The sequence below is a fragment of the Narcine bancroftii genome, chromosome 3, assembly GCF_036971445.1.
Source record: "Narcine bancroftii isolate sNarBan1 chromosome 3, sNarBan1.hap1, whole genome shotgun sequence".
Classification (NCBI taxonomy): domain Eukaryota; kingdom Metazoa; phylum Chordata; class Chondrichthyes; order Torpediniformes; family Narcinidae; genus Narcine; species Narcine bancroftii.
Window position 1 is genome coordinate 180,786,667 of NC_091471.1, and position 14,624 is coordinate 180,801,290.

The 14,624-nt window shown below is 37.4% G+C and overlaps 1 long non-coding RNA gene across 1 annotated transcript in view; it reads left to right on the forward strand.

Annotated features, from left to right (window-relative positions):
* Positions 1-4,199: 4,199 nt before the first annotated feature.
* Positions 4,200-14,624, forward strand: part of LOC138756315 (uncharacterized) — a 31,940-nt gene continuing 21,515 nt past the window's right edge. Inside the window, exon 1 of the long non-coding RNA XR_011352983.1 lies at positions 4,200-4,313. This is a non-coding gene — a long non-coding RNA (uncharacterized lncRNA). The remainder of the gene's footprint in view (positions 4,314-14,624) is intronic.

Here is a 14,624-nt window from a genome sequence, read left to right on the forward strand (position 1 = left end):
CCCTCCTGCAAATTTGCAGTTATCACTCAAGTCCTTAATATGTCATAAATCATCTGCAGAATTTTTCCTTCAATAGCTCTCGGGATCCAAACTTGAAGGAGTTCTTCCTTCACCTGCCACATTGATAAGGGTCTGAAACAAAAGCCTCCTGATATCCATTTTGATGTTAACAAAGGTAATCTCATCTTCCCTGGCTACAGTCTTTGATGGAGATGACCTTACATATTCCTATGTTTCTTCCCTGTCATCCTGGCTGATTGGATTCGCTTGCTTGGTTCCATTCTTAACCATCCAATGAATGCAATACTGAGTTTACTTAATCTGTTCTCCATGAATTGAAAAGATAATTTTGTCTTAACTTGCACAGAGTTCTGTTCTCAATAAGTTTGTGCATATAGATGATCAACACATACCTTATTTCCTAGACTTGGATATATTCAGTCCTCTCTGCTATGAGTTGTATTGTGCCAAAGATCTTGTCCACATTAGTCCAAAGCTTATGGAACTAAGATGAACTTGATGTGGTTGGTGCTACTAATGTTGGCATTTCTGGTGATACTCTCCATTTTACCCATCTAGCTGTAGAGACAGAGTCATACAGTGTGGAAACAGGCTCTTCATCCCAACTTGCTAATGCTGACCAAAAATCCAACGTACACTTGACCCATATCTCTCTAACATCCTATCTATGTATCCAGCCAAATATTTATTAAACATTGCAATACAACATGCCTCAACTGTGTCTTCTGCCAAATTGTTACATGCACTCATCAGCCTTTGTGTAAGAACTACTAACCTTCAAGTTTCTATTAAATCTCTTCCCTCTCAACTTTAACCTATGCCTTCTGGCGACTGATTCCTCTACTCTGGACAAAAGATTCTCTGTGCTCACTCTATTTATTTCTCTCATGATTTTGTACATCTCTTTGAGATCACCCTTCAACCTCCTGCGTTCCAAGGAATAAAGCCTAAGCCTTAGCCTGCCAATCTCTCCCTATAGCTCAGGTCCATGAGTCTTAACATGCATTCCTGTAAATCTTCTCTGCATGCTCTCCTGTTTGACCACATCTTTCCCAAAGGATGGTGACTAAAATTGAACACAATACTCCAACATCTTATATAACTGCAACATCACCATCCAACTTCCATAATCAATTCTCTAAAATGATGAAGGTCAATATACCAAAAGCCTGTTGACCACTACCTTATAAATTTATATACTGTGATGAACCACGTCACTCCATTATCAAACTGGCGTCCATAGTTGCGGGCCCCCCACTGGATTATGAATTCCTGATGGCCGGGGGGGGCATAAAGAACTCAGGGAGGTGCATGACTTCAGAGGTCAGGTGATTGTAACAGTGCACCAACTGTAATTATTTAAACTCCTGTGAAGAGTTCTGTTGGTTCAGCTCATAGACAACCTCTGTTGTACTTTATTTACAGCACTTCTTGCTACAACACCACAATTATGTTAAATATCACTTCAATCTACTCTGCTCCCTAGAAAATGATCCTAGCCTAATACTATCTTTTCTCATTGCTAAGATTTTCTAGACCCAGGACTGTGCTCATAATTCTTCTCTCCACCTCCAACATTATCACATTTTCTCTGATGTGGTGACAAGAATTATATGGTCGAACTCCCAATGATCTTGACTGTTTGGACATGGCTATTCATGACAGAGGGCTTCTGGGATAATGTGCTGATAGCAAAGCCATATCATTGCAAATCTACAAATACTCAAGAGGTGAGTTGGCTATTGAAATAACATACCACAATCCCCTCCACTGCAAGCAGCATCCGATCTATTGTAGTGATTGCCATTGCTTCACATTTTCATTCTTTTTGCCAAATAGTATTCCACAGATGCGAGATACCATCGTTGATTGTGTGTCGACTAGTTAGCTCCCATGCTACAATGTGGCCCAGGTGGTATCTTAGCAACTATCATCTTCTCTTGCTTTTGAATATTTCTATATTTTTAGCATGCATGGCAAGTTAATGAAATCCTCGCTGTTTATTGTTGATGAACTGGCACTCAGTTTTAACTGTGTCTCCTAACTCCACCTCCCCTTGATCCCCAGCTGGTTCCTTCACCCCTCCTCAATCCATTTGTCATCTAATGACCCCTCTCTTCTTTATAATTGGCTGAGCTCCATCTCCTTTCGCAGCTCCGAAGCAGGGTTTGAACCTGAAATCTTGACTGTCTACTTTCCTCCATTGGATGCTGCCTGAGTCGATGATTTTCTTCAGCAGTTTTTTTTTCCTCTGGATTCCAGCATCTATAATCTATGCTTTACTTAGCTTTGCTTCCTGTATACCCATATGGTTGTCATGTACCTTCTGATTAAAATACTTGCATCCATTTGGATATCTTCAAACTCTTATCTCCTTTTTAATGGAATGTCTTCTCTGGCTTTGCTTCTTTTTCCTATCTCATTAATTTAATCATTCAATTTCAAGTTCAAGTTTATTATCTATCATCTGACTGCACATAAACAACCAGATGAAATAGTATTTATCTTGACTACAGTTTGCAGACAATATAGAAGGCATAGAATAATGATACTAATATAACAATAGAACACATACGCACACATATATGTATTTATGGAATAATTTACTCATTCCATTTAAAAGAGACCCAAAGTTACAGGATAGCTTTCTTCAATCTCACAGCCTGCAGGAAGAAACTATTCCTACCTAACCTGGTAGCCCTGATTATTATGCTCATGTATTACTTTTCTATGGTCAAAGATACAGAGATAAAAATAGTCTGTTCACAGCCCTCCAACAGTCTTCTTTTAAGTTAAGTTTTCATTCTTTTTTTCTTCTTGTCTATCTGTGCCAATCTACCTTCCTTTGCCCCTGCCAGTCAGAACAGTTTACTGCTTGAGCAGTCAGCATTTTTGTCCATCTCCTTGTTGCTTTCTGTGCTCTGAGTGTATCTTTAATCTGCTATTGTGAGCTTTTTCAACCCCATTGTGACTTTCTGCATGCTTGAGTACATTAAGCCTGAAATGAGTTGGTCCACTGACCTTGCATCAAGTTCCTTGAAATTTCATTTTCATCTTTGAAAGAAAACTGTTGACAGACATATTTTAGTCCATCCTCAAGCATTGCGATCATTCCTATGGATCCAGTGAATTGATTTTGGTTCAAAATATAGGCAGAATTTTTCAAGGACCTTGTTAGGCCCTCTTTTCTCTTAATCACTTCTTTCCTGGTTGAAGAAAAAAAATCCCATTTTCCCCAGCTGCAACAAGATGCATCTGATCTTGATAGCAGTTTAGAAAACTGGAGGTTTGGTATGAGATCGAAAACCTTGGTAAACTTCTTCAGATATATAGTGGGAGAGTGTGCTGACTGGCTGCACCATGGCCTGGTATGGGGGCATCAATACATCTGAGCAGAAAGCCCTGCAAAAGGTAGTGGACACAAGCTCAGTACATCACAGGCAAAATTCTCCTCACCATCAAGAAAATCTGCATGGAACACTAGTGCCAGAGAGCAGTAAAAATCAAAGTATTCACACCACGTCCTCAATGCTGCCATTAGGAAAGAGATATAGTGCCAGCCAAGACCCGGTAAAGGAACAATTGCCCTCCACCATCAGACTCCGAAATAACAAATGCAGTCAGAAGGCTATTTTATGTCAGGCCTCAACCTGGAGGCTGGCTACAAGAGCAGATTAAAAAGCTAAAACTTACCTTTCAGACAGCAGCCCTAAAAGGCTGCTTCAGCATCGCGCTCATTTCAAGAGGCACCTCATAGCGCCCTCCGGAGCCATTGGAGGTGGGGTGACTGCTGCCGGAGCACCACACATCATAAATATGTGGCAATGCAATGGCCGTCTTCCCTCCCCATAATCCCCCACGCAACTGGAACCGCTCTGTGGTTCCCAGAACAGTTCCAGCTGCATTGGGGGATTATGGGGAGGGAAGACAGCCATTGCTCTTCCATCTTTTGAGCCACAGAGAGCAGTCCTGAAGGCTAAAGTAGCCCAGTGAGGCTGTCACAGCCTGCACCAGCTGCCCCCTGATGGCTCCAAATGAATCCCACTGCCCCGATGGCCCCCAATGCCTAATGGCTCCTGCCCACTGCCCTTGCCTTGAGGGGGTCATGGAGGGAGAAGGGTAAGTGGGGAGATGAGTCATGGGCTGATGATGTCATAAGTCTGCCTTTAACCAGCCGGTTGAAGCAGCTGTATATTCAGGTCAGGGGGCAGAGTGCGCCTTTCTGCCGATTATCCTTCCCCAAGAAGGATTGGAATTGGCGCCTTGGAGCTGGCCACAGTGCATTCAGAGAGGTACGTCTTTAGGTGTTAGGGTGAAGAACCTCTGCCTTTACAGACAGGTATTTTCCCTGCTTGAAAGTGCCTAAAGATTAATTTAAAAACTCTTAGTTTGCACATTATTTATTATTGAATTTTCTGTATTGCTCAGTTTGTTTGCTCTTCCTTTTTGTTTACATTTCATCCTTTTGTATACACATCTTTTCCTTGAGTAGATATTTTGCCCTACCTTAAGTGGAAATTTTGCCTGGCCAGCAGAAAGAGAATCACAGAGTAAATGCATAACATCATATACAACCCTAACAATAAATCTGAATAAATAAATCTGAACTTAAATGTCAGTTTACATTTAATATCATTCTCCTCTCAGATCATTAGCTAGAAGTCAGCGATCACACTCATCTCTCATGTTTTAGCACTTGAAATAATCAGAGATTGATTTCAATTTTTTTTTAAAAAGACAAATTCAGTATTCAGTTTAGTCACCAGATCTTTATCTCCATATTTTGCCTTGTTGTTCCAGATTTCAATTTTCAAATGTACATGTTAAGATTCAAGTGTAAGGTTTAAGTGTTAATTATCACATAACAGCCCACATGCTGCTGAGAGATACAATGTAATTGCAACACAGGATATTCCACTTGTGTGTGATGCAATGTATTAATGTTTCTATACTTGTGTCTGTAACAAGATAAATCCCAATATATTTATGCAATGACATAACAACATGTATTGGATGAAAGTTTTTCTCAATTGTTGATTTGGTAGTTAGAATTTCAATCACATTTTGTTGAAGTGCAGATTTCTCACTGACTATCCATCACTGAGATTTAAATGGGCAATTTGCTCCTTGAGACCCTCTCCTCTTCCTTCTTCCACCAGCTTATCCAATTCTATCCATGTTCTGTCTATTCATCTGATCATGATGTATTTCAAAGGGGAATACTATTATCAGAAAGTATTTAGTTTCATGGAAAAGACTTGAAGTTAATACGTAACCTTTAACTTGCAGCTTTAGGCCATCATAAATAACTCTAAGTATCAAACCCTTGAAGATTCATGATGGCAGCTATGGAAATCCATCTGCAACTAGCACCAACTTGATGGTTCTTGTTGTTGGAATTGAGGATTCATGTTCAATTGTGCATGATATGAAAATATTCATTTTCTTAAGCAGTGGCTATGAATTAAGAATGAATTGCTACCACTCTAGTTTTATGGGCTCTGAAGTGAATGGTAAAGCTAATGTGAAAAGTACACATCCTTTTACAGGTGAATATGAAACACAAATATACACATTGAATTGCATTGTGGTCTGCCTTGTTTGCACACTTTAATGCCCTTATCAGTATGGAACCAGGTATAAATTAGATCCACTATTCACTTCCCCTGTGGATGCAGAAAGTGCCATACTTGCACCCACACCTCCTCCCTCAACATAATTTGGGGCCTCAAATAGTCCATATGTGCGAAACAACACATCACTTGTAAATCTGTGGGAGTCATTGTGGTGCTCCTATTGTGGTCTTCATTACAGAGAGACTGGATACAGACTGGCAGATCGCTTCAATGAGCACCTTCGCTCTGACCACATCAATGACAGGGATCTCCCAGTGGCCAAGCATTTCAATTCTGTGCCCTACTCTCACACTAACATGTCTGTTCATGGCCTCATGCACTGCCAAACCAAGTCCACCCATAAATTGAAGGAGCAACACCTAATATTCCATCTGGGCACGGTCCAACTGGATGGCATTAACATTGACTTCTCTGTTCTTTGCTAGCCCATGCCACATTCTCCTTCTCATCACTATCCCTCTGTCTTTCCTCCAGCTCTCCACCCCCATCCCTCTCCATTCATAGAGCCATCCTCCCTTCCCCTGTTTGCTGGTGTGTCTTCCCTTTTTATCCATTACCTCCTGCTTGTGAGTCTGTGCTCCACCCCCTGACCCTCCCTCCACTCCTGCCATAATTTTGTTTGGAAGCCTGCCCACATTTTGCTTGTAAATAAAATATTCAAATAAAGGTTAATTTTTTTATCCATAAATGTAATCATCAATTATTAGTGTCAGTTCCATTATACATGATGGTATAAAACCCCTAATCCCCTGAACTCCTCCCCCAGCAAAGAATCCCCCCAAAAGAGAAAGAAATAATGACAGAAATAAACAAGAAATGAAAGAGAAAGTAAAAAGAAATGAAACGTGATTGCCAAGAAGACACCGCCAACTACACAGTTCTAACCATTTAATTTTTTAGTTCTTCCAAGGATGTTAATGAGGTTCTCAAAGTTTAGGGAAAATATCTATAAATTTATTTCCACAATTTGTAAATAAAATGCCAAATTTTCAAAAATATATCACATTTATTTCTTAAATTATAGGTAATCTTCTCAGGGGAAACAAACTATGCATTTCTGTATTCCATTGATCCATAGCCAGATGAGAGTCCAATTTTCTACACCACTGCTATACATCCTCTTGCTATTGCCAACACAATCTTTACAAATTCTTTTTGATATATAATTCATTTCAATTTTATCCCTACAATATTGCCTAATAAAAACAAAACTGGATTTTGTGGAAATTTAGTTCCTGTAACCTGTTCCAAAAAAATTGCCAAGTTTATCCAAAAAGGTCTCACTTTAGGGCAGGACCAAGTAGAGTGTATGAAGATACCTCCCGGCCACATGTAAAACATTGATCTAATAAATCTGACTTCAATCTATTTAATTCCTGCAGCATAAGATATAATTGATGTAGAAAATTATATTGAAATAACTTATGGCTAATATTTATTGTTATAAAAATTATTACAAGCCAGCTCAAATGAGGTTTCTTGGTTCATTTTTTTTGAAGAGGGAGATAAATTGGCATGGATTAAAATAGAAATTGATAAAAAAAATAGGAGAGAGAACACCAGAAGATTTTATATATAAAATGGGAATCAAAATTACTGTCAGGTGACAGGGAAACACCTTTGTAGAAACATTTAATTAATTCCTGGAATAAGATAAACACTGAAATTGGAACAGGGGGGGGGGGGTGGGGGGAGTTATGTTATAATGGAAAATCAATTTTTAAATGTTTGGTCTCGAATATTTTATTGCAAAAGGGAACTGCTAAGCAGGGAATCCATAGGTCCAGAGATGGGAGGTGGATTTAAATAATAATATTGATGAACAAAATTGGTCAGAGTTATGTCGAGATAATATGACAAATTTTGCTCACAACTTGAAGGGCCTAAGCCCAAAACGTTAATTATGTACCTTTACCTTTGTAATGTAAAGCACACTGATCTACATAAATTAGATCACAATTGTGTGCTAGTAGCAGAGGCCATTTTGGAACCATTCAGCCCAAGAAAAATGTTACAAGTTGACCACAGAAGCCACAACACCTTATTTTACAAGTGCGAATGAGTTATCATGGCAATGGAGTGATATTATGTACACAGATGTAAACCATAGTAGAAATTTCCAAAACAAAAGAACAACTATCATTTAGCAAAATATTTTTACTGGGTTTAATCAATGTCAACTAATTTTCTGTGCAAGTTTGGAGATTATTTTTTTCTTAGCTGTTTTTATATGCATCACTTAGATTATAAATCTTAACTTTAGTAGTGGCGATGACTGAAGGTTGAAATTAATGTGAAGGAATATTTCAGTAGTTTGAACAGTTTTGAGATTTTATTAGCAATTTAGCAGTTGGCTGAATACTGAAACCAATCATTAACTTTATCCCCATTAATATGTAATGCCCTTGCTCTTGATGAGGAAATATTGACCCTTGTGCTTGTGGGTTTCAGAATAGGAAAAGATGATATTGCCAATTTCCAACTTACAACAAACTAACTTTAAGGTAAAAAGGCTTTATTCATGATATAATGGAGGGTTAACACAGCCAATATCAGCCACCCAGGACTCCAAATCAATTAGAGATTCCGGAATGTTTATACAGTTTTTTAACTACTGAGTATGTGACTTCTTGCAGTTAGATGCTCCTGACAAGATGCACTTTGTTCTTAAAAATAAGCACAGCTATGAATTTGCAAACATCATTCCCACCTTTTTTTTTTAATATAGCTTTAGTAAGAAAGCTATAAACTAACTTCATTGTTCCATATACTTTGTGTCAATGATCTCCCCGCATTCAAACCTCACTCATAGTGGTTCCCTTGTTCTTGCAGAATGCATCAGCATACCATTTTAGCCCCAAGATGCTGGACTTCTTCCACGACCTCTCTTTTACCTGTTCTTTTACAAGGACATCAACACCAGTTTCTCTCATTGATCCACATATCCAAAGACAACCACCCAGAACAGGACAGAATATTCCAGTTGTACTTCATATAGTCTCTTATAGATGTCATAGTGATCTTTTTGCTCTTATACTCTCTTGTATTATGAAACTTGGAATCCAATACACATTTTAACCACTTTCAGAGAACTATGTTTGAATATCCACAAATTTCCCTGTTCTTGTATCCATTTTAGATCTGTGCTCTTTAGTTTATATTTCTTCATATTCCTCCCTCCAAAATGTAACATTACACATTTCTCACCATTAGATGTTAATTATCATCCATCTTGCCCATCCGCCAGCACCTTCATAAAATATATTCCCATCCTTTGGAAATTATGGCTGAGTAGCCAAGGCCAAATCATTAATATATATTTAAAGAGCCATCTCAATAGGTCAACCTCTTGGGATCAACACTTTCTTCCATTCACGATTATTCCCAGTCAACGCTAAGCAATCAATTTTCTCTCCATGGCCACATATTCCATGTATTTCAATCTTAATAGCAACTCTATTGATTAGCATTTTATCAAATGTATTTTAGGCATAACACAGTTAATGTAATGGTGATTGCAACACTACAACTGCAGCAGCAAACTGGGTTCAAATCTAATGCTGTCTGTAAGGAGTCTGCGTGCTATTTCTGTGTCCACCTGGGTTTCCTCCAGGTGCTCTGGTTTTTCTCTCAACCTTTAAAAGCACAGAGTTTAAAGGTTAATTGGTGTATTTGGGTGGCTCAGGTTCATTGGCCAGCCAGTTCTGTTACTGTGCTGCAGATTTAAATTAAAAAATTAAATTGAAAGAATTAATCCATGCATGCCCAATTGACAACTAATTCTATCTGTGATTACTGTTTCTGGAGCCTTCTCATTTACTAATTTTAAACTGCTTCATCTAATTGCTGGGCTTGTCCCTACATCGATTTTTTAAAAATAAATGTGCAATATTTACATAACAAGAAATAGGAGCAGGAGTAGGCCATCCGGCCCATCGAGCCTGCTCCACCATTCAATGAGATCATGGCTGATCTGATCATTGACTCAACTCCACCTACCTGCATTTTCCCCATATCCCTTAATTCCTTTATAATGTAAAAATCTATCTAACTGAACCTTAAATATGTTTAATGAAGTAACCTCAACTGCTTCCCTGGGTAGAGAATTCCACAGATTCACTACTCTCTGGGGAAAAACAGTTTTTCCTCATCTCTGTCTTAAATCTGCTCTCCTGAATCTTGAGGCTGTGTTCCTTAGTTCTGGTCTCACCTACTAGTGAAAACAATGATCGTGCCTCTATCTTATCTATCCTTTTCATAATTTTATGTTTCTATAATATTTCCTCTTATTCTTCTGAATTCGAGTGAGTATAATCCCAGGCGATTTAGAATCTCGTCGTAGGTCAACCCCTTCATCTCCAGGATCAACCTGGTGAACCTCCTCTGGACTGCCTCCAAGGCCAGTATATCCTTCCTCAAGTATGGAGTCCAGAACTGCACACAGTACTCCAGGTGCGGCCTCACCAGTACCTTGCACAGTTGCAGCATGACCTCCCTGCTCTAGCGATGAAGGCCACATTCCATTTGTCTTTGGATATGTGGATCAATGAGAGAAACTGGTGTTGATGTCCTTGTAAAAGAACATGTAAAAGAGACATTGTGGAAGAAGTCAAACATCATAGGGTTAAAATGGTATGCTGATGCATTCTGCAAGAACAAGGGAACCACTATGAGCGAGGTTTGAATGCGGGGAGATCATTGACACAAAGTATATGGAACAATGAAGTTAGTTTATTAACCTGTTGTTCGTGCAACCCAACTTTTTGCGATTCATGCACAAGCACTCTCAAGTCCTTCTGCACTGCAGCATACTGCAGTTTTTCACCATTTAAATAGTAATCTGCTCTTCTATTTCTCCTACCAAAGTGGATGACCTCACATTAACTAACATTGTACCCCATCTGCCAGAATTTTCCCCACTCATCTAACCTAACTTAACTATATCCTTCTTTAGCCTCTTTACATCCTCTGTACAATTTTCTTTTCCACTCAATTTAGTATCATCCGCAAACTTGGCTAGTTTTTAATTCTTAGGTGGTACTCTGGAAACTACAGTGTTTGGAAGACTATGTCCTGGACCTCTGCAGTTTCCTTAGCAATCTGGAATCCATCCTAACTGAACGAGGTGATTTATCTACTTGAATGTTATTTCCCATTCTCTGATTATTTTTTTTTAGTTTGACTGTAACCTTGATTAACTCTCCTACCTACCATTGCTGAGACACTTCTTTGTCAAAGACTGAGGGTAAATAATTCATTTGGTACTTGATGCAATGTCCACTTCCATGGCTTGATTTTCTTTTTGGTCTCAGAAAAATCCCACAACTCTCTACTGACAACAGTTTTCCCTGTTTACATGCCTGAAGAATATTTTCAGATTCCATTTCATGTTGGCAACTAATCTTTTCTCACAACCTCTCACATTTCCTTGTTCCACATTTTTTCCTTAAATTCGAATCAGTCTGATTCGCAATCATGTCTTCAGACATCCATCCATCTGAGATCTGCATGTTGAATTCTCTTTCCCTTTTTTGAGTCCACTGACAAAATTTCGTCCTGGACATAGAAATAATCATGTATGAAATTCCCACCACTCCCCCAGCTCTCCACTGCTCCGCCTTACCAAGTACCACGTCCAACTGCTTCATTCCAATTAAAAAGCTACCTCTCTGGTCCAAATCAAAATTATTCCAGATGAGTACATGATGAACGTGGTTTAAAACAAGCTTGTTATTACACCAGTATGTATATACTCAATACTTTGAAGTTGATATTCAGCTTGTTGATTTTGATGCCAGTGAAACCTTTTTTTTAACCAATGTTTCAGCAGTTGATTCAGACCAGGAGTAAAATCACTTTCAAAAGCATCACTTCAGATGTTCTGTACCTCTGCAGTAATGGTAAAATTTGTTTCTATTCTTGTTGGGTGAAGAAATCAAAGCTATATTGGACAAGATTTAAAAAGACATCAGTAATTTTACTTGTATCTATTTTTCCAATTGTTATTTAACTTTGCCTCATCATCTTACATACACTGCAAAATGAAAATCAATGTCAATTCCTGATGCTTTAAGAACTCCTATAAATATTTGAACATCTTTTAAACAAATGCATGAAAGTAAATGGGCATCATTAAAGCCAAGAGTGATGATAATCTTTTAATAGGCAATCTGATCATGATAGAATTAGAGTGCAGATAATTATTTAAAAATCTGTGAGCAGAAAAGGTAATGTCATGTGAATAACGGTAAATTAATATCATTTGAAGTAGGATTCCAAGAAAAAAAACAAGAGTAGCGTTGTAAGGTGCTGTGCATTTTTAACTCATCACCCAGAATTAAATGGACATTGCCGATCTTCTCCCCATTACTGGAATTGTCCGAATCAATGAAAAGGAACATTAGATTTGTTTTTCTCAATATAGTCCAAGTTTACCAGTGGAGAATTTAAAAAAGCTGCACAATTACATGCAGCAAAAAATTATTATTAACCATAATGAAGGGAAATTGAATGAAGGTGTTTTTTTAAGCTTTGATTACATTCCTTGAATATAAAACATTTAAGCACTTCTGGCGTCTGGAAAAATAGATGGTTGCAGTGACCTAAAGTAATTTCTTGTTGAGAGTCAGTCCATAAAAATTCTGTGGCACACCCGGCCCAAAGAATTGGATATTTAAAAAAAAAACCTTTATATTGAACCACTTAGGATCAAAGACATAGGATTCAAATGCAAAGGGCACGTCAGACACCTGATGCTTCTGCTAATAGATTTATTGTCATATACTTAACTACAATGTACAGATGCAATGAAAATCTTATTTATTGTACTCACAGGAGTAAGGTGCCCCAACAACAATGGAAGAGATGGAAGTACCACATGGTTCTATGAGCCAAAAAAGGATAATAACTGAAAAAGGATAAATGAATAAATTTTCACAGTTGCAGACAGTGCAAAAAAAAGAGAATTCTGGTGCCTTTTAAGGCAGAGCTGCAAAGGAAAACACTGACTCACATTGTAATCAGCAAAGAACTGCTTTAATTCCTTTTTTAGACCACTTTTTAAGTCACTTCCATTCTGGCCGTTCCAAAACTGGAAGCAAAGTCATAACACTCCCAACACGTTTCTCAGCCTGCGGGCTTCGTCCCCAAAGTGGAAGGGGTCCAGCACCATCTTAGCACGGGCCCCCGGGACTCTTGGTCAGCCGGCATTACAGGGACGATTCTAAAGTGAAGCGCCACCCACCCCCCCCCCCACCCCAGTTGTATTTCAGTCGTGTAGACAAATCTTTTACTGGTTCTGGAACAGTTTATGACTAAGGTAGTATAGGGAGGATCACAAGTCTAGTAACGGAGAGAAAATGATTCTTGATCCTAGAGGTGCTGAACTTTTTTTTTTTTTATAAACTTTATTTAAAATTTTATGACATGAATAAAATAAAAATTACATTTAAAGAAATAATAAAAAATAAGATAATAAAAATTAGAATACTACATCATTAAACTACACAAATTAACCCCCACAATAATTATAACATAACATTAATCATCTAATTTAAAATTAGTCCAACCCTCCCCCCAAAATAGAGTGAAGAATTAATTAACAATATTGTAAATAAAATAGAAAAAACCCCACTTACAAAAAAAGGATAAAACTTAACAAAAAAAATTACTAACAAAAAAAAATCAATACTAAAATAATATCCTTAAACATATATTTAAATCAAACATAATACATGTATTTAACAAATGAAATCCACTTTAAAACTAAGTTCAAATATTAAAATCATATATCAACCACATATCTGTTATTCAAAAAAATCATAATTAATAATACATAAATACAGAATTTCCATTAATACCATGTTTCCTTTATAATTCATCGAGAGAACAAAAACATCCGTTAGAAAAACAATCAGATAAACTTTTTATTCCCTTCCCCTCCCCTTATATAAAAAAAGAAAAAAAAAGAAAAAAGTTCAAACTCTTATAAAATTCTCCATATTCTTCATTTATAACATCAAAATTCTCTATCGAAATTAACTTAATTTTATTAAACTCTTCTCCCTCAATGTATTTGTACTTAATTTTCTTCTTTTTCTTCTTATCACCTTTCCCCTCATCTTCCTCTTCATCTAATTCAACATCCTCAATTTTTGACTTATTATCTTCTGTGACATCTTCCTCTTAAAAAAGAAAAAAGAGAAAAAAAAACCCCAAAAAAGAGAAAAACCTCCTAATTCCCTCTCAATTACAATCAAAACAAAAAGAGTTTTTAAAAAAATTATTTATTTTAAAAATAATTAAAAAAAACCTTCACTTCTTAACCCAAAAATTAAAAAGAAAAAAAAACAGGTCGGAGGTCACAACTACCTCCTCCTGTTTAAACCGCCCAAAGCGGTAACTCCCCCAAAATATTGGGTGTGAGATAACTCACAGGTAGCTGATGACTTCTGGAAACTAGTGCCCACCCAGTTCCCTCTCCCAACTCCCATTTCGTTAAACTATCATCATTATTTAAACTATTTAAGCTCTTTTCAAAAAAAAAAGATAAAAGATTTATTTTTTTAAATCAATGTTACCACTTCGATCACCATTGCTTCCATTTCTTTTAAGAATCTGGATACCACCTTACATCTCTACTCTCTTTGGAGACCTTGAAGGACTACATCGTTCCTGAAACTGCATGATTGGTAGAGACTGAGCAAAGTCCATAACCTCTTTAGGATTGTCAAAGAATTTTGGCTAATTTCCATCCTAAAAAATCTTCAGTACCGCAGAATACCTGAATGTTGCCCTATGTCTTTTTTGTCCACAACCGTTCTTTCACAGAATTAAATTCGCGTCGTAATAGCATAGTATTAAATCTTTTGAAGCTTTCTGAACATCTTGTGAACTCAAATATTCTAATAATAATAATGAATGATCCAAAACCAATCTAGCCTTATACTCCACAGATGTAACCCTATC